General features: G+C 48.6%; 2 long non-coding RNA genes across 3 annotated transcripts in view; one reads left to right on the plus strand and one right to left on the minus strand.

The window, feature by feature from the left end:
- The window catches only part of LOC140687293 (uncharacterized), a 193690-nt gene that overhangs the window by 62897 nt on the left and 109361 nt on the right, over positions 1-21432 (minus strand). The window lies entirely within an intron of this gene.
- On the plus strand, positions 18294-21187 carry LOC140687292 (uncharacterized). Its single transcript, XR_012061489.1, has 3 exons — positions 18294-18350; positions 18593-18865; positions 21125-21187. It is a non-coding gene; the product is annotated as an uncharacterized lncRNA (long non-coding RNA).

Consider the following 21432-nt stretch of genomic DNA (forward strand, 5'->3'; position numbering starts at 1 on the left):
TTCGGCTGCCTGGTGCCTGCACCCCATCTGCCAAGCACCAGGAGCGAGGCAGATGCTGGAAACACATCTGTCAACCCGCCCTGATGGTTTCTGGCACTTCCCCCAGCCTTTTGGCGCTCTGTCCCCCACCCAGAAAGAAGCTGCGCTCTCAGGATTTAATGGTTCCTGGCACTCCCACTGGAGGGCATCATGGGGGCACTCCTAGAGACTTCTGCTCTCCTGCTTTGTCAACGCCCGCCCATCACCCTGACAAGCCCCTCTGAACGGGCAAGTGGGATGCAGATCCCAGAGGTCCCCACAGACACAGTGAAGAGCCCTCAGAGGGGTTGCACAGGCTGCAGTCCGGCCAGTCCCAACATAGAGCAGGACCCATGCCCACGTGGCCAGCCACCACACCTGCTTCTGCCTCCACCTTCTCTTCTGAAATACAAGTTGTTTTCAGAATGAGATGAGAATGTGTAAATTCATTTCCTGATCATCAGTATTCATCAGCGGCTGGATAAAACAAGACAGAGAGCTCACAAGGCTCCAGGTCAGGTTCATCGCCCCTTCTCCTGGTCATTAGAAGTCCCCAGCATTGGAAGTTCCCAAATGACTTCAACATTATATACTTTATGGCGTGGGGTGATGGGGGAGATGTTCAGACTGGTTGTGCGTATCTGGGTGTATTTTCTATGCCTGAAAAAACTGCATGGATTAGACCATCATCACATGTCTGATTCTCCTCGGCCATGCCAACCCCAGGTCAGAGCTGGATTCCTATATATGCTTAGTCAATATGCTTAATCAAACAGGTGAAGGAAAGAGGGGAGAGAGAGAGCGGGAGGGAGAAGTCAAGAATATTTGGTCAGGGCGAGGGTGAGTGACAAGGAGACAGAGTTCTGAGAGGGGAGGAGGAGGACCAGAGTAGTCGCCCACCTGCTGCCCAGCCTCCTCTCTCTTGGCCTCCTTGTCCTGGTGACAACTGGGTGGCATGGCACAGAGGGCCGGGCATCCTGGCTTGAGCTGGAGAGACTTGCTGGCTCTTTGTTTTACCTCTTGAGCCGTCAAGGAGTCTAAACATCAGCTAAACGCGGACACCATCTGTGGAACCCATTCCGATACCAGTGTTTTCCTTATAAAAGCACGTTGTTTTATGTGTGGGCAGAACGCTTCACTGTAAATTGTTAAATATGATGTAAATGCTAATTTCTCTGCATTGCCCTGTAAAGGAACTCCCTGGGAAGTGCATCTCGTGGAAAGCCATAAAAGAAAATGGTCAAAATAAATTAGGGAGAGAGGCGGGTGGGAGCATACGGTGTCTGTTTTGCCAACACAAAGCTGTGAGTCCCCTCTCCATGCTCTGGCCCCAACAAGAGAGGATTTGCATAACTGTGGTGACAGATGCCATCACTTCCCAGCGGCCACACGGCCTTGACAGCTTTTGGAAAACAGTCTGCCAGGATTTGTTTCAAACAGCAACACTTTAAAAAAAAATCACCAAGCATTTCTCCCTTTTGCAATTCTTCATACAATCGTGTTTTTTAGTGCTTTGGATTTCAGTCCCGAAAAGAAGAGGCAACGACTGAGAAGAAATGGTTTGAGGTGTGCCCGAAAAACTACCCTCGGTTTTGGGTTGCCCGCTCAGGTTTGCAGTAACAGCCACCTTCTTTAAAAATCTCAAATGCACTTTGGCCACATTCAAAAGAGAGGACATAATATGATAATGCTTGGCAGGTGTCTCGCAGACACAAGCCTATTTCTCCGTCAGGAGCCTTGTGTGTTCCGGCACTTCATTATCCAAAGCCAGCTCTGGATTTTAACCACAGCCCAGCTTCCATCGCACACAAAAGAATTCGAATCCTGGGGTCATGGGGCTATTTGTGGAATGAATATTAGTACATTCCTTGCAAATGCATGATGTATGAACTGTATATATTTCTTTGATAAATTGTTTTTAAATATTTCCTCCTTTTTATTAATTGAAGAGGAGCCTCATGTATCAATGCCATTTTTTCCTGTTTTTCACATAAATTATTTCCTTGCAATGTTCGTTTGTATTATTATTGCTGATATTAAGGGGAAGACTTTTTTTGCCTTGTAAACAAGATTTTGCTTACAGCTAAATGGGAAGAAGTGAAGTTAATCACATTGAAATAATAGGTTTAAAAAGGTAATTCAGTGGTATTGGAATGAAGTTTAATCTTCGGCAATAGAAGCCGTGCTGAGAGCAACAGCAGAGAAGCTTGTTCTGTAATTAAATGGTATTTATCATTGGCAGGTCAGCCTCGCTGGGTGAGAGGCTCCAGGACTCCACAGGGAAGGGGAAAGCAACTCAGGTGGACCAAAAGGCCCCAGAGCAGAGTCTTGGGATGCAAGAGGGAGCTGGGAGGAAGGCTGGGTGCAGGGGGTACCTCCTGGGAGCAAGCTGTCCGACCCTGCCCACGTGTATCTCAGCTCGCAGCAACGAGTCTGGCAAAAATCCCAAGAGCATCCTCTACATTCGTCCAGAAAGGACCCAACTCACAGTCTCTCTGGTCAGCCTTAACCACGTGAGCTTGGAATTCAGACAGCTCTGAGATCAAATCATTCTCTGCATCTCTGAGAGAAAAACAATGAGGCACTAACCTCCTGGAGTTGTCACAACCAGTCACCTGGGATGTTACGCACCATGTACCATGCCCAGCGTTGTAGCAATAATCAGTATTAATTACAGCCCCACAAATGAGCATCCAGACCTCAGGCAAAGCTAGTGTGGGTTGAGAATCTCCAGCCTGACAGAGAGAAAGCTGAGTTTCTCAAACAGATGGTTCTCAGGAAGACTTCTGCAAATATGGGCAATCCCATCAGCAAAGCACCAAGCCCGGTGTAAGCTGAGGGCATCCAGCCTGCAGCAGAAAAGGCTGGGCAGTGATTTCAAGACGATTCCCAAATAGTTCTGCTCAAGTGGTCAAGCCCAAGAACAAAGCAGGTCACTAAGTCGGACCTCATCCCTGCTTTCTCTTTCCAGATCCCGGTTTCCTCCTGAAGCTGGAGGACCCGAGCCCCAGTCGGCTTGGCTGGGCTAAGGCCATGCCTGCCACGCTATCCATGCCTTTGGCCTGGGTTCAGGTCCCGATTCTGCCTCTTGCAAGGGCATGGTTCTGGACAAGTGAGCGTTTGAAAATGAGAAGGAGTGACTGTGGCTGGTGGTGATAAGGATGACGCTAGATAATCTGGGGGAAGTCTTTAATGTTCCAGAAGCCGATCCTACAACCTCCCATCCCACAGCTTCTTGCTAGTTGGTGGCTCTTTCTTTGTGGCCTTTGGTCCTTTTGACTCAAACTCAAGCTCATCGATGAAATTCTCAGACCACTGCCGTGCAGAGTGAGAGGAAGATCCAGGGGCAGAGGATGGTCTGGATTTGGGGAAGAATCCTCTGGGTTTTAACTCTGGCCTGTGTCTCTTCGTCAGGACATTTGCCAGCAGGAAACCGAGCATTTGTGAAGCCCCCTTCAGTGACTCCCTTTTCCGCAGCGCCTGTTTGATGTTCATGGGACCCTGGGGCTCACATGCTGTTATAAGATGCCTTAAAAATCCACCTCGTCCTCATTTGGCCCGCATGCAAAAACTTATCAGGACGTTCTTCAACATCAGGGCAGCCGAACCTGGCACTGTTCCAGCCTTCATCTCCAAGAAGCATGAATTCAGACCCTTTATTAGCTCTCCCATCTTTATTAGTGTTCCGGAGCAAAGTGTCTGCAGCTAAAATTATTGAATTTTCACTAAAACCTGAATCCATGCACGATCCTTTTGGACTTTCATGTTCAAAAGGGGTCCAGACTTCCAACTGCCATCTCCTGCCTCTCCCTGTATCTTCTGTATCTTTCCTCATTACAGACGGTGGTCCAAAACCAATATGAATTAAATAAATACCCCACTGAGAGTTCCACTTTGGAGAATTGTCTCATTATGGTACAGATGTGGGCTATCTCCAAACAGCACCAACATCTTGTATTTTATTTTATATTTTCTTAAAAAAGAAAGAAATTAAAATCTGAATAGTATCCAGGAAGGAAGTGTTTGCACGGGTGAAGGTTTGATTTCATTTTTCTCCCAGCATGCCCCCTTCTTTTATCCCATAATGGCCCTTCCCAGTTAATCTGTCTTGAAAACCTGCAGGTAGAGATGTTTATTGATACAAGCCCTACGTGCAACTCGGTTTACAGAGACCACTGAAAGTGCATAAATAGTAAATTTCACTTGATGTCTACTTATTAATGCGACTCCACTCTGAACATACCAACAGAAAGAGGTTTTGCCAGATGGGGGATAAGTCTTACGTTATGGATAGATATGGAAGGAAACATTTGGTTTCCATTCTAAATAACTGATACAGGCTGTCCCAGTGATTGCATTTTTCAGGGCAAATCAAATTCAACATCAATTACTTTGTTTTTTAGCAGAATTTAAGAAAAAAAAAGTTGTGTCTCTTTTTTTAAGGTCACCAAGATTTCATGGAAACACGTCAGCCTTCCATTTCATACAAACACAACAAATTACTTTTATAATTTTACAAGAACAGCTTTAACCGTGGTTCACACAGAAACATCCTGTGCCCTGAAACCACAAATATGACTTCCCAGCAGCTGGTAAATTTGAATCCCTAACGTAATGCCCACATTTCTTCCCTTGGACACACCCAGGATCTGATGCTGGTGGACAGAAAAGCAGGGCAGAGGAACTTACATTTCCTTTATGCAGATGGTGGAGAAATAGAGCAGGGAGAGATGTGCACTCTACAAGGCCTTTATGGTCCATCTATGGAGCTGGAATAGGAAATCAATGACCAAGTCCAGACTAGGGCGCTGAATTCCTTCAAGTAATCGTTTTTTCCTTCCTCCAGTCCCCAGCCCCTCCTCTGTTAAAGACTTAACATTGCCTTGCTCATTTAGAGCATAATTGAGACTCCACTTTTATTTCATCATCCTTCCCCTTTCATTGATCATTGCTAATTTTCTGGCTCAGTGCCATCTGGGGAATGGGTTTACCTAACCCCGACAGAGGTGTCATTCGAGTTGTTTGGATAAAGACGGGTTTGTGCTTTCTCTTGCAAACCCTCAGTGGTGTGAAGAGCAGAATAGGGATGCAGGGATGTCTGCTACCCTCAATCCTTCCACCCCTCTGCCAGCCCACCCAGATTTAAAAAAATATCTTCCCCACTCCCGGAGTCTGCCTGGCATCTCCGAGAACATCACCTACGCATCCTCCCCCGTACAGATAAAAACACCAGCACAAATAAAGGAACGGATCCCTTCCCCACTACGAGTGCAAAAAGAGTGGGTGGCCAAGTGTAGCTGTACCTCCCAGTAGCCAGATGTGAAAACAGCACATCTGTCTGCAGTTTCTCTTATCAAACAGCATCACTGAGAACGTGTGCCAAGGAGAGACTTAGAACCACAAAGTCCCATCTCCCCTTCTCCAGATGCACCAGGCTGGGGGCAGGGAAAATGTATAAGGTACATGTGGCAAAGCCTTGAACTTGGGCATGTGTAAAACCAGAAAGGGAAAGACAGCCCAACAGAAAGGATCAGAGGAAAATAGTTCCCAACACAGTATCCCAACATGACACTCCACCATCCCAGGAGGGGAAAAAAAAAAATGTAGCTGTGAGAAATGTGATGGAATTGTCAAAATTGTCTGAAATCAGCTTCATAGATTGTAAACCACCAGTCACACTTCTCCTTGTTCTGTAACAGGGTAGAAATGGCAACATTTTCATCAAGGCATGAAACAAAGGCAGTAACATCACAGGAACGGACCTATCAGTGAGACATCCAAGTTATCCACACAACCCCACCCACTGTTTGTTTCATCCCAGACCCAGGACAATAGAAGTCTGCTACAACATTTAATGACCCAAATCTAGCAAAGTACCTCGAGGTTCAGAAGCAACGGGTGTGCTGGAGTCAACTTCTACCAGCTCACAAGAGTCAAATGTTAAACTTTCAGGTTGCGAGTGGTTAATATCATGTGGGTAATTTGAAAGTGGCCATCATTTAAACCATGGAAATGGGCAAAATGTGTTTGTTGTTTGTTTGTTTCTAGAAAGCAGGTTGTTAACTCTTTATTAATACCACGGGTTGGAGGACTTTCCCTCTGAGATCACTCAGTGTGATGACTAGACTCAGCTCAATCAAGTTCTCTTTCAATACCCCCCAGATTGTTTAAGCCCCTGCTTTTCTAGCATCAGCACATACCTGGCATTCTCAGAAGTGCCCAAGGATGGGCCAAGAAGGAAGACAAGGGGAAAAATGGGTCTTTCAGGTCCACAGCCCTGATTTAATAGATCATCTTGGCTTTGAGCAATGACAATAGATTTCCACTTCAGTTTCCCTTGTGTCAAAGGGTTCCACTAAAAGCTTAGCTTAACACTGGGACTGCTTCTGTGGATATGTGTCTGTTTCATGCTTCCGAGAGGGGTGGCTGATGCAGGCTCATACAGTGAGTCTAAGGTTTGGGGAGAAGAACCCTGGGTCCTGAACCCAGCTTGCTGTGGACTCGTGTGATCTTAGATATATCCCTCTCTGAGTGGTGGAGGAAGTGAACTTTGTGGTCTGTCTCTAAGGGCACTGCTGACTCTGATATTCTGACCCTCAATACCGTGTCCTTGGTCTAACTGGACTCTTGAGGGAGTGCAGAGAATTTAGGATCTGAAGGACAAGAGATGGGCAGATGCTGTCCAATTTTACAGCAGAAAACATGGAACCATAATCATTGACCCTGGACTCCTGCTCATTTTCAGGATAATCCAGGAGCCCTTGGGAAAGGAGCACCAGGAATCCAGAGGAGGTCCGTAGCAACGGCCCAGGCAGACCAGGAGTTGGGGCATCTGAGTGACCCAGATCTCGATTCAGATCCCAGCTCTTCCATCTCCATGCTAGGTGACAACGGGAAATTTATTAATCTTTCTGACCTTTTTGATTTGTTTTCTCTTCTATAAAATGGGTCATAATAACACCCACTCAACAACACTTTTGCATGAATTAAATGAGATAGAGCATGTAGGACACTTAGTACCATGTTAGCCTAAAAGAAGAACTTAATGAACAGCAGACCATCAATATTCTATTCCCCCAGATGGTGGGGCTAAATTGAGAGACTGAGGCAATGTAACCCACTTGGCATCTGCAGTCCCAGCTTTGACCTAAGTTGAGTCCACACCTGGGGCTGAACTGGGCTTGGGTTTCCAAGACAGACAGCTGAACAGACTGGGTTTCTAAGGCAAATTCGAGGATAGACCGACTAGAAGGTGATTTGTACAAGTCAGTTTGGGCTGAAACCAGTTAAGTCTTTCGGGTTTGGAGGGAAAGGAGTGAAAACACACGAGAGAGGCCGAGACGAGCCATGCAGGCCTCCCCAGGGCCTGACTCCACCAAGGCACACCCACTTCCTGAGGCCTCTTCCCAGGAAGGAAATCCCAGTCATCATAAAAGGAAAATAAGGAAATAAAATCTTAATAGGATTTCATAGGTGATATAAAATCGCCACAACTCTGGGTGACAGACAGTAAAAAAGATCATTTAGAGAGAAAGGCTTTCTAAGGCTTCCTGTGGAACTGGTTGTCTCAAGAAGCCCGGGGGGTGGTCATATATAATGTCATCAGTTGTCGCTCTCGGCGGGAGGCAGTGCCAACAGGGCCTGCACTCAGTGGGCTGAGGGCCCCGGAGAGAGTAACCTGGAGCTTCAGGCCCGGGAAGCTCAGGGAGTCATGAGCTAGCCCCCAAACATATAGTCCTGTCTGCCTGACAAGTCTCCTCCACGTCCTTCAAGACTTAGCTCCACCATGGCCTCTTCTGGAAGCCTTCTTGAACCCCAGTAGACTTAAGCCCTCCACGTCTTCCCCTGTACTCCCTGGGAAATGCCTCCCTCTCACAGTGGTGCTTCCCAGAATGTGTCCATGGAACATGAGCACTGGTGTCAACTGCGAGCATCTGTGAGACCCCTGAGGCCCACCCCTAGACCGGCCATTTCAGAATCTCTGGGGGTGGAGCCCAGGCTTCTGCCTCTTTAACAAGATCCATGGGTGTGGGTATCATTTCATCTGAGACCTGCTGGCAGGGAGCCTGTCATGTGAAGATGTGTAAGCGGTGTGTTCCAGAGTGGAGGACACAGGCCAAGGTCTTGAGGTGGAGAAAGAGTTTGGATAACTCTTTTTTCCACCTTCTTGGAGAAAGAGCCAAGAAGGCTGTGTGGCTAGAGAGAAAAGGGTGGGGAAAAGTGGTTGAGGTTGAGGCTGGGGATCTGTCAGGGGCCAGATCCAGGGGAGCTGGAGTTTAGACCAGATTCTAAGTTTACCGGAAACCCATGAAGAGGCTTTGTTGGAAGATTGAGTTACTGGTCCTAGTTCTCTATTCCATTATAATAAATTATGTATCTCCACCTTCCCTCTGGCCTCTTGGTGATGAAGTGTACTTCCTTTCTCCTTGACCTTGGACTTGGCCACATGACGCTTTGAGCAGCGGGATGGTGTTGCATGTGTTGGAAGCGAGACTTAAAATGTTCTCAGACCTGCAGTGCCCCCGTTTTTCCCCATGAGAAGAAAGTGCCTTGAGTAGCCACTGGTCCGGAGAGGATGAGCGACACTGAAAGGAGACCTGGACCCAACCTACAGTATGCAGGCAGACTCAGCTTAGATCAGCCAGGTCTCAGCCAACCCTCAGACACACGAGCAAGAAATAAATGCTTATTGCTGCGCAGCACAGAGTTTTATGGTGAATTGTTATGCAGAATTACTATGAAAATAACCGTCTGATAAAGACTTTAAGCAGGGGAGTGTTTGGGTTTCCATTTTATAACAATCATTCTGGTCGCTTTGGGGGAGATTAGATTGTGAAAGACAGATGTGGAAATGGGAAAAAACATTAGAGGCCTGTTGCAGTTTCCTGGGGAAGACTCTTCAGTGGCTGAGGCTCTGATGGTAGTGGTGGAGACAGAGAGAATTAAGGGGGTTCTGGATGTACTGGGGAGATCAGAACCGACAGGACTTCCTACTGGACTAGATTTAGGGGTGTGAGGTCAAGACATTAGTGAACAATTCCAGGAGGAACCACAGAGGTAAAGTGGTGCAACATGGCACCACTAGATAGAGTAAGGGAAACAGAGAAATAGGAGATGAATGTTTTCTAGATTTTTTGGCTTATGTGACAAGTGGACAGTGGTGTCGTTTACCAAGATAGGGAAGACCTAAGAGAAAGAAGGTCGATGTCAGGGGATGAGGGAGGGTGGGGGCGGGGGGCGCAGGGGACCAGCAGTTCTGATTTGGCCATGCTACATTTGAGATGTCCACTAGATACCCAAATGGAGATGTAAGTGGGCAATTGGATTTATGGATCTGGAGGTCAGTGGATTGATCAGGGCTGGAGCTGTAAATAAACACATCAACACATGACCTCAGTGTGACATGTCTTGGTTCAGGCTGTTCCCTTTCCTACCTCTTCACTGGACACTGAGATCCTATTTCTCCTTTAAGGCTCTGCCCAAATTTCACCTCCAGGCAGAGCTAGTCGTTCTCACCTATGTGCTCCAGAGTCGGCTGCAAATACCTCCTATGATTCAAAGTAGTCCGCCTCCCCCAGTAGACTGGAAGCTGAGAATCTTTGTTGTTCCAGCACTGAACTGAATGCTTGGCACAGGGAAGATGCTCAAAGAGATGAGCTTTCTTCCTTTAAGGCATTAGGTTGGGTACTTTCAGAAGAAACAGTCCATTTAAACTTCTCAACAGCGCAGCAGGTGTAAATGCCATCCCATGTTAAAGTCCATGAAACTGAGGCCCAGCATGGTTAGGGTCCTGCCCAAACCATCTGCAAGCGTTAGAACCTGGACATGTCTGATTCCACGGCTGGCGCTCTTTCCGCGCCGCCTCTGCCCCAGAATTGCCTCCCATCCCCTCCCTCCTCCCGCTCCCTGGAAGCCCTCCTCCTCCCTGGCAGGGCTCCCACGCTGCCTGCGCCTCCACACAGGATGTGCTTCCTGAAGTTCCTGGTCCAGATGGCCTGCGGAAGCTGCTCCTCATAAATCACCAGGCCTCACAGAGCTGCGCTCAGCCACTTTCTCCTCTCAGTCTCCCCAGGTCCCGGTGCGTGGGCTCCATCTGCCCAGTCAGCAGAACGGGCTCCTCCAGCCCGGGAGCACGTCTGTGGTCACCCTCCCCATCAGGGCCAGGAGGCAGGGAGCAGACCCCTAGGAGCTGATGAGGGGACTCACAGAGCATCATTAGGGACTGGGAGGTGACTGGGTGGAATGGGCAAGGGACAGGGAGACCGATGCTTGAAGCTCTGTCCCTGGGGGAGGCGCAGGTGCAGAGAGCCATCTAATCCACCTGCCAGCCTGGTCTCATCATCACTGGATACCTAGACACCATGCCACCAAGAAGACACCATGCCACAGGGTAAACACATGCTTGGCACCATAGAATCCCTCCAAGGTATCCAAATACAGATCAGCAGGCTCCATGGCAACTCACTGAAGACTAACGCACCTTGGACAAGACAATTCCCTTCCGTGAACTTGTTTCCTTATTCTTATTTTTAAATTGCAGGTAAGAATACCTGGCTCACAGCGTTGCTAAGATGCTGGTAGATACTCATGGGAGTCCCCAGCACGTTGTAGGATTGTAAATGTGAGACACCTCAGGGTATTCTCCCATTCAAAACTGGGCACAAGTGAGGACAGCAGGGACCTGGCTTGACTGAGGTTTTCGCAAAACCTCATCCTTCCTTTCCATTCCACTACCATCAACCGCCTCCTTCATGCCCCTGGTGTGTCACTCTGCTGCCTAAAACCTTTCAGTGGTCCTGTAGGCACCTTTGGCAATAATTCTCCACCTTTTTTAGTCTATAACTTTAAAGTCTGCAATTTGGGGCAGGATACTTGGTGGGTGGTGTGACAAAGTTGGCTCACTGCCCACCAAAGATGCCTGCTTCCATCCCACCGTAAGGAGTTGCTAGACTGTAGTTGCCCAGCCAGGATGGCAATTCCCAGTTCTTCCTACACCTGATGGAACCAGATGACCACTTCTCACCGCTGGAGCGTGAATGGAAGTGATGTGCTGCTTTCCTCCAGGCAGAGGTGTTTGAGAAGCAGCGCCCCTACTCCCCTTCTCTTCTCCTATCTGCCAGCTGGAAGAAAAGACTAAGCCACAAGGCCATGGTGGAGCCACACAACGAATGGAAGGTGCTTCAATCCCTGAGTGATCCTGCGGAACAGAGCCCCAGCACCCCAGTCAAAAATTCACATTTTGGACTTCACTTGAGGGAAAATAATTTTAAGCCAATAATACTGTAGAGTTTTTCTGTTATAGCAACAAACAACACTCTAATACCAGGGGGTTAAAAGACTCAGAATAACATGAAACATATCAATAATAATGATGATGTGATCAAGGCTACAGTGTAACAACAACCCACAGAATCTATGAAGGCCGACACCACTATCTGACTATTTAATGGGAGACCTTTCCACACTATGTATCAGTTTAAATAGATTTGGTGTCCGGACCAAGCTCTCTTACATACTTACAAAAGAGCATTCTTGACTATTCTGCTAAATATGCCCTTTTGCATCTTGTCACATGACTCATCCACCTACAGGTAGCATCAGCCTCTGATTCCCATCTGAGCAGCCACCCAACTCTATTCTCAGTCTATGAGTTCTACAGGGGTGGCACCTAAGCCTGCGCGTCAAAGTTCTCCATCCACTGGTGGTAGTCATTGGTTAAGGAGTAGGCACGTGATCTACATGAATCAAATCATCAATCAAGGTAAATTTCAAGACACTGGGTATGCTGGGACAAACACAAGTGCTCTCTTCTGCTAGATTCAACCCTAGAAATAGGCTGGCAACCATCTTGCAAGCACAAGAAGAAAGCCTAGAGGAGGATGTTGCCAACACGGATGGCCAAGGCAGGATGAAAGAGAGTTATTGGGTCTTGATTACATCAGACCGTGGTCATTTTATATATGTAAATCAGTAAATATCCTTCCCTCCCCCTAATTCCAATTCAAAATGGATTTTATGACCCTTACAACCAAAATCATCCTAACTAGGTCTCAGATGGCCCACCATTTGGAGCCCAACTCTGAAGGACTGGAAGCTACCTGCAGTGAGAACTTCTGACCGGCAGGATGCAAATTAGGCACAGAGTCCTGCACACCCAGCTCCCTTTCCAGAGCTCTCCCATTGTCACTGCACTCCCCTGTCCTCCACACCCTCTTCCCACTCTCCACACCAACGATGCCAAATTCCCAGAGAGTGGCGAGCCTCCTCAGACCCACTCATCTTCACTACTTCTGTTCCCACCACCCTCACCCACCATCTTTGCCCACCTAACTTTAACCATCTTTTCAGCCTCCCTATAACTTCACTTCCCCTGTGAACTTTTCTCTTGAACAACTTGTTTTTAATTAGTCAAATCCATTTTCTCTCTTTTTGTTGTTGTCCAAATCTGTGCTAGTTCACTACCAAAATAAACCTGGCCTTTAAAAAAAAATACCCAAAGAGGTATTGGCCCAGTTTCAACATGAGGGCTCATGGAAACCACTTCAGGAAGGACGACACCCCCACAGACTTCCTGGGAAGAGGAGATTTCAGTCCATCTCAAAAGACCAGAGGAGTGAAGAAAACGGGCGTCACGAACTTGTTCCCAAGGTCTGGGCCTGAGAAACACTCAGGAGAGGCCAGTTGCTGGAAAAAATAATAATAATAATAATACCCACAGAGAGGAAAGCTTCTCTTCAAGAGGAAGATTGACTCAGGCCCTCTACCCTCGTCTCTTCCTGTTCTCCACCTTAGACACCCACCACTCCAACTGCACTGCCTCTTCGCAGCATCTCAAGCCACCAGACAAGCTCCCACCTCAAGACGTATAGTGGTTATTTATTGCTGTATAACACTTTAGCCCAATCTGTAGCTACTTAAAGCTATATATATATATATATACATACACACACATAAACATAGATATATTTAATCTCACAGAGTTCCTGTGGGTCAGGAATCTGGGAGTGGCTCAGCTAAGTGGTTCTGCCTCAAAGTCACTCATGAGATTGTAGTCAAGGTGTCAACAGGGCCACAGGCATCTAAAGGCTGAAGGATCTGCTTCCAAGCTGGCTTACTCGTGGCCCTGCAAGTGAGGGCTGACTGTTGGCAGGAGGCCTCAGCTCCTCCTCCTGTGGACCATCTATAGGGCTGCTTGAGTGTCCTCACAACATGGTGGCTGGCTTCCAGTGGGGTGAGTGACCCAAGGGAAAGCAAGGCTGAAACTGTAATCTCTTTAATGACTCAGCCATAGAAGTCACATTTCTCTAATCTCTTATCGTTTACACAGGTCAGCCCTATTCAGCGCAGGAGCAGGCGACACAGGGTGTACAAGGTCCTGGGGTCACTGAGGTCCCCCTTGGATACCACTGGGTGCCAGTTATTTTCTCTAACTGGTGCCTTCTTTCCCCAAATATCCGCCTGGCCCAAGGCTTGCTCTTTTTTCTTCCTTCAAATCTTTGCTCTAATATCACTTTTCTCAAAGAGACCAGACTTTCAAAAACTACAGCTCTTCCTCCTGCCTCAGAGTCTTCCCTCGCTTCCTGTTTCCTTTCCTGATGGACTTTTCTTCAGAACACTCGTAATCAAATATATATAATCTTTTGTTTGTTTGTTTTTGAGTTTTAATTTTAAATTTACAGAAAAACAGCAAAATTAGTATAGAGAGTTCTCATAGACACTCAACCCGCTTTCTCCTGTTTGTCCCAGTTGTTTTTTTGTCTTTATTTGGGGTTTTTCTCTCTCCCCCATGTGAAGGTAAGCCCCACGAGGGCAGAGGCTTCTGCCTACCTTATTCACTGATGAATCTCCAGTGCCCAAAATATCACCTCACTCACGGTAGATGTTCAATAAATATTTGTTGGGTGAATGAAAGAACTATTCTAGCAACTCAAGGAAAAACCAACACTGGACTTCTGACCTTGAAGTTCTCAGCAGAACTGCAGAGGGAGTTTAGCATTAGCTGATCCATGGGACTTAGATGGTTAAACTCAGCTGGGAAAGGCTGCGGGTGAGAAAGTGAAACCTAACCTGTTATAAAACAATAAAGGGAAACAATAAACCTCATTTATTCATTCATTTTCCCTCTTCGCTCTTTTTGGTATGATTTGCTTTACTGTTGAAAAAGTGAACTAGCTTTATAGTTGTGTCAATAATGTAGCTCCATAATTACACTTATCAATTACTTCCCAATAAAGTTGGGGGAAAAAATTACGTAGCTCCATTTATCCACAGTGCTGATGCAGGCCTTCCCTGGAAGAGGCTCGCCTGGACTAAGCAGGGCTCCCACAAGGAGGGGATGACTTCCAGAGAGCCCACGAGAATCACCCACGCTGAGGGTTCCCCCTATAGTAGAGCCATCCCAGCTCCCCGCTGACCCTTCCTTTGCAGGGCTTCCCATCCCGTCATCTGGAAGGCTCCTCTTCTCTTTATTCACTCAGATAATTATCCCAACAAAGCCAGTGCAGGATGCATGCCTTTCTTCTCTGAGTTCACTTCCACCTGTGTTAGCAAGCCTCGGGGAATTCTCACCAATGGATTGAGGTTCATCCTTGGGCTCTGAGCCCCTCCGGGCCCTGCAAACCCCATTCTCAGATCTTCAACAACTCCTAACCCATCCAGTGCTGGGGCAGTGGGTCAGGACAGGGACCATGAAGTGTTTATCAACCACCTACTATGAGCCCAGCACTATGCTAGGTACTCTACAGATACTTAACTTCACCATGACCAAGCACCACAATTAAATACAAAGGGGGGAGGTCATCTTGAGAGAGGCCTCCAGAACTTGAAAATAATAGTTCTTACCTTGAGGACTGTTGTAAAGATCAAATGAGGTGATGCAAAGCGCTAGCGTTAAAAGCCCGGCACTTGGAAAACCCTCTGCTGTGTTGGTTTAAAACAAGGACATTTTACAGATGGGAAAAATGGAGCCCAGCAAGGTGAAAGAACACCATCGAGGTCACACTGCTGATAGGATGGAGTTTGGGCCCAGGTCTGCCTGGTGCTAAGCTCTAGCCACGTGCACTACATTTGTCCCTCAAAGAAGGGTATGTAGACACCTGCATCCGAGTCACCTGGGGAGCTGGTTTAAGCCGCAGAATCTCAGGCACCATCCCAGACATCCATACCCAGAATGTCTTGGGGGTGAGGCCCAGAGATCTGCATCTTTCACCCACCCCGCTGGTGACCTGAACTTCATGGGGCCAGCCTGTGTCTCCAGGACCCGACAGAGGTCATGAGTCGGTGCTTTTGCCTCCTGGTTACTTCAAATGCAAGTTGTGGGCAGCACTCTCTGGAGCTTCCTGGGGCCTGGCAAAAGCGGTGAGAAATGTCTAACTGTGTCTCCCTGTGAAATAAGGGACCTGCATGCCAGGGAAAACATTTTGTCAAGGTGCTCAGGAACACGAAAGGGATCCCTTTGACACATCTGTCAATAGGGTAACAGCAGGGTGTGGAACTCACATTCATCAAATAGACAAGCTAATGCTCGGATGGTACCTGCTGAATATCCGGGGAGCTTTGCAGGGACTCCTGGCAGGGCAGGCCAGGTGAAGGCTGCCCACCTTCCCCGCACTGGATCTCCACCCAGATCTCAGCTTCCCCTTCGAACTGGAAGCTGTCCTGGGTGCTTCACAGACGGGACCTCGACTGACCCATATCAACTTCTGGAGGACAGCGTGACACCCATTTGACAGGCTGAGATGTTGGACTCAAAGAGATGGGATCACGTGTTCAGAATCACACAGCAGAGGTAGTGGGGCTGGGGAGGAAATCCAGGTCTTAAGTGGTACCTTCCCTATACAGGCAGCTGCAAGTCATGGATCTGGAGAGGAAGAGAGATGCTGTTCTGTTACCTGCCAACATGCCCCTTCCACAGACCAGAAAGCTGCACCCTCATGCAGTAGGCAGCTGGCTGCTTAATCTCTAGTCTTCAGGCTTGTTTGGGGGCATGTTTGAGGGCCATGCAGACCCACATCCACTCCTGGGTTTGGGTGGAACTGAGGCTCCGTGCCACACAATGTCACGACGGGGCTGGAAGAAATTCACTCCTAATCCGTAAAACCTTGACCCTTTCAACAGAGCCCCTCCTGTATTAGGGTTCTATGGCTGTCGTAACAAATTACCACTTAACTTCGTGATTGAAAGCAACACACATTTATTATCTAACAGTTCTGGAGATGGGAAGTCCAAAATGGGTCTCACTGGGTGAAAATTAAGGTGCCAGCAAGGCTCCAATCCTTTCTGGAGGCTCCAGAGGAGAATCATTTCCCGGCCTCTTCTAGCATTTAGAGGCCACCTACATTCCTGGGTTCCCCATCATCAGAGCCAGAGAGTTATTTACACCTGCAGGTTCTCCAGGAGAGGGAAGTTCCCACACCCACAATACAGCGCTGTGGGGTCCACATAAGCCAGCCAGGCCCACCGCCTTCTCTTCCCACATGGAGAGGATGGGGCACAGAAGCTAAGGAAAGCAGAGGTGTCCAGGAGTAGAGAGAGGGCGGCAGTGCGGATGCCACTGAGATGCAAAGTGAGATGAAGACATCCGACGCCCGTCGGATTTAGTGACCCAGGGATACTTCTAGGCCTTTCACCTGACCTCAGGGGGTGAGTCCAGCCTCCTGGGCAGAGGCAGCAACAGGAAAGCCCAGAGCCACTGAAAGTGCTATTTATATGGCGTGTGCACGTATCCTGATGCTTCATGCCCAATCTCATCTCCCCTAAAACGGCCCTGCAGGGAGCTTATGTTATTCCCATTATATAGGCCATGAAACTGAGGCTCAGGGACATGGCTGAGCAGTCACAGAGCCAGGGTTCAAACCCAGTTGCTCAGGGCCCAAGGCTAGGTCAACTGCCCCAGCCAGAGTGGTGGCCCAGCAGCCCCCAGTGGGCCAGGTGGCTTGTGAATCAGCTGATTCCCACCAATCTGTGTTCTCCAAACCACCCTGGGGTTTCTTCGTTGGGTTTCTTGCTGATTGATTTATTAATGAAAAAATAGTGCTGACTCATGGTTTTAAAATGATTCCAACTGGAGAGAAAAGTAGAAACCTTCAGATCTCTAGAGAGAACTTATGTGACCAGTCTGGGGGTTATTCTGTACGTTCTCTATGTAGTGTGTGGGGTGCATGCGTGTGTGTGTACACACATTGTAATTGCTCTGCCCACCCCTTTTATAACTCTCTTCTATACATTAGATGCTTTTAGGAACATTCTTCCATGTCATCCTTATAAGCATCCTGGGGCCTGGACATATTATTACCATCCCCTCTTTACAGATGAGGAAATTGAGGCTCAGAGAGGCTAACCCACTTGCTCAGATGCACACAGCAGTAAGGGGCAGGACTGGGATTCAAACCTAGGCAAGCTCACTTCAGAGCCAGTCTTTTTCCTGCACTCTTCCACCTACAAAGAAAGGTGACCAAGAAGAATCGTTCTATGTTCTTGAAACAAAAGGCCCAGGAGGCCCGCGGCTGGGAAGATGAAGTCATCTTCCAGCATCCAGCAGAGATTAAGCACCTGCTGCATGCCAGGCTATGTGTCCCCAGCACCTCAGGGCTCCCATGGCGACAGCCCCAACAAAGGTCATCCTGACCAGGAGTCACCTCAGGGACCTCCCCTTCAACCCAGAAGGGTGACTTGCGTGGTGGTGATGGAGGCGGTGGGAGGGGAGGGAAACGTGTGTCAGCTCCAATGGGCACAGGTTAGAAGGAGCGGAGCTTCCCCCAAGAGGGGCAAGAGAGACAAGACCCACGTGGTGGCTCCCCTTTCAATTATTTCTCCCTTTCAAACTCCCAAGAAAGTGCTCATGGCAGATCTATCTGGGTCACGGGACCGAAATAAACATTATTTGAATAATCTCAGGCTGACAGACTTGGAGGATGGACAGGAAAATTACCCCCTGGGAAAGGTAAACCTGAGGATGTCACTGGATGCACCCAGAGGGTGTGTCAGTCACTTCGATGCCTTCTGGAAGCATTCCCTCCTGCCCAGACCCTTGGCTCAATGCCCAGGAGAAGGAGATAGCAAGACGCAGACTCAGAGGAGCAGAACCACAGGCCAATATGCTAGTGGCTTCACGACTGCCACCAGAAGAAGCAGGACTTGAATCCAGGTCTCTCCAGCTTCACTCCTCTCCCCCATCGTTAGAGCAGCCATGGTTGTGTGGCTCATCTCTGAGAGAGCCAGATAGCTCACTTGGGGTCTCCATGGCAACCAGTGACTCTATCTCCAGGGGCAGGACGGTTTACCTGAGCCCAGCCACACTCTCCGGCCGATCCCTTACTTGGCTGGCATCAAAGGTGAGGTTACTCTCCAGATAACAGGGCCCAGCAGTGGCAGCCAATGGTAGGGGACAGCCTAGTGCTGCAGACCATCTAGATTGGAGCCCCAGCCCTGCCACTCACCAGCCAAAAGCCCTTATTATGTCTATTGTCACTCCCTGAGCACCCGCCATCTGCCAGGCCCTGTGTTTAGTCCATTATTTGCAGTATCTCAATTTACCCCATGAATCAATAGGTCCTATTATTTCCTCATTTTACAGATGAGGACACTGAGGCTCAAAGAGATGCAGCAACTAGTCTAAGGACACACACCCAGCAAGCAGCAAAGCGTGGACTTCAACCCAGGTCCTTCTGTCTTCCAAGCTCATGCCGTATATACCCACTGGATTGCAGTAATGAACCAGCACCAGACAGCAGAAAATCCAAGTTCCACTTCGAGAAACTGAACCCAGCAGGAAATCCACGTCCCTCCTGTGTCTACTCAGGCAAATGCCTAGAGGTCTCTGAGCCTCAGTCGCCTTGCTATAAAATGGGTAAGACTCATGGCTGCCAAGAGGAGCAGATAAGGGGAACCTAAATGGATCAACCCCAATAGTCAGAGACACCCTCCCCAAATCTGTCAGTCCTGGCCAGCAAACCTCTGCCCCTTTCCCCAACCCCTCTCCCCACTTTCCGCAGTGCCGGGGCTAGAGGTTGTGCTGGGCCAGAGGCTGTGCTGGCTGAGTGGACCAGGCACGGGCATTTTTCCTTCTTGCTGAGCACTGTGGATCGTGCCAAGCATTCCCTCTCCTTTTGTGTGTGTTTTTCATGACCTGCTGCCAACAGCTTTTCGCTGGGCGGCTGCCACCATTTACCCAGCACAAGAAAACTGCCTTTCTTCCCCCATTTAGGGTCTGGTTTTAATTTCTACAGTATTCTCTTTAATAACAATGCCTAATTAAAACATCTGTTAAAAAGTCTGTAACATTAACTTTACAGGGAGAATTTAATAGAATTATATTGGAATTGCAGGCATTTAACGGGCTTCCTAATTAGGCTTTTCTTAAAAAAAAAAAAGGAAAAAGAAGAAAGCAACATTCCACAAATTAAAATTCAGCCTCTTTTTTATAATAACGTAGACTGATGGTCCAGTGGCTGGAGAGGACAGGAAGAAGCTGGAAGACAGAGGGGTGCCCCAGCTAACTGAGGGTATGAAATCTCTGGGATGGAGAAAGAAAATGGAAAAATGGAGAGGGACTGACACTGAATGGCAGTATCGTGCTGGGAGCTGTCTCGTTTATAATCTCAATTATATCCTGACACCAACCATGGAAAGTATAATTAGCCCCACTTTACTGATGAATAAACTGAGGCAATAAGGGAAGTAATTTGCTCAAAATCTCTCTCACACACACACACACAGAGCCAGAGACTTCTAGCAGAGCCTTCCCTGCGTGATCTTCCTACTATTCCACCCAGCCACCCAGCTTTGCTTCAGAAGGGTTTTCTAGAGCTCTCTGTGGGGCGCCCCCGTCTCTGATTCAGTCCCTTCCTGGTGGTGAGCATCACAGCTGCCTCCCGTGGCCACACGTGCTCTGCCCCAGGGTCCTTTCTGCAAAGTCCCCATCAGCTTGGTGGTCCTGCCTGAACTGCCCTGGCCCTGGCTGTCACCAGCACCCCTTCACACCACGCTGGGGCGGGCTGGGGTAGGAGCACAGCCCAGGGCCAGCGGGTACACCTTCCAAGGGAAGGGCCAAGGGAGAAACGGCCAAAGTCATCATTCTGGTCAAAGTGGAAAGTCTGGTCCCCAGACTTGCGGTGTCAGTGTCACCTGGGACCTGTTAGAAATGCAAATTCTCAGCTCTCTTCTCCCCTACCCTCTTCTCGCCCCACCAAGACCTACATTAGAATTTCTGAGGGTAGAGCCCTATAATCTCTGTTTAAATAAGCTCTCTAGGTGACTCTGACGCCATTAAGGTTGAGATCCACTGATCTGAAGCCATCAGGGAGCCTTTCTGTCCCCTGACATGTACACTTATCCCTCCCCAGCTAGACCCCAGAGCTTCGGCACCTCACCTGCCCTGTGCCATTGACCCCAGCCTAGACTCTGCCTGAGCCTTGGGGGAGTAAACCCTCGGAGGACTACTGGCCTAAGGCTGGGCTGTTAGTTACAGGAAAGAGTGGGACTGTGGAATTAACATCTCCAAGTTCTAAGAAAGACCAAACCCAGTGACCTTCCTGGAAAGAGCCGCCATGTTTCTTCTCAGCGAAACCAACTCAGCCACTGACCTCAGAAGTCAAGGAAAGGGAGTTATCTCCAGCGAGGTTTTCAGATGCCAGAACATTTCCATTTTAACTCCCCATTCAACTGCCCCACCAATAGCCATTTACCAAAAGCTGCCAGTGGGCCAAGCCCTGGGGTGGATTTGAAGAGAATTCAGACCAGATCTCCCAGTCAGATAGGGGCAACAGTCAGGCACACAGACAATGCCCACTGCAGGCTAGTGAGGTGCCCGCAGATGGTGTCTAGGGGCCCATCCACTCATGTGAATGGTTTGCCCTTGTCCTGATGGACAGGTAGTGGATGCAGTGGATAGAGCAGGGATCTGAGAGTTAAACGGAGCTGAGTTTCAAGCCTTACTCAGCCACACTTGGGCCACGAGATCTTGGGTAAGTGGCGTTTCCTTGTTAAGCCTGTTTCCCCATCTGCAAATGTCCTCGCCACAGAGCTGTGCCAGATTAATCTGACTGAATTTACAAAGGAATGGAATCTATGAAGGCAGAAGGTTTACCATCCTTCCTCCTCACTGCAGGGCCCGGAACAACTGCCAGATGGATGGAGGCAACCAAATACGGCCCAGGGAGTTGACCTCTTCTGCTCAAAACAAACTGGAACTCTGTGGCCTGGGTGTGGACTGAGAGCCTCAGGTGAGGAGAGACTCCTAGACCACGTGGCCCTGACTCTGGGCCCTGAGTCTCTCGCCCTCCTTAGAGATTTCACTACGATTCCTGACCCCGCCACCAAGCAGGTTCCCAGACTCCTCTGTCACTCCAGGCTAGGAGTGGCCAGACCCCTTCCCCCCACTCCCCCAGCATACTTAGGAATTCTAAGGCTTTCCTA

This window comes from Vicugna pacos, chromosome 19, assembly GCF_048564905.1.
Source record: "Vicugna pacos chromosome 19, VicPac4, whole genome shotgun sequence".
Taxonomy (NCBI): domain Eukaryota; kingdom Metazoa; phylum Chordata; class Mammalia; order Artiodactyla; family Camelidae; genus Vicugna; species Vicugna pacos.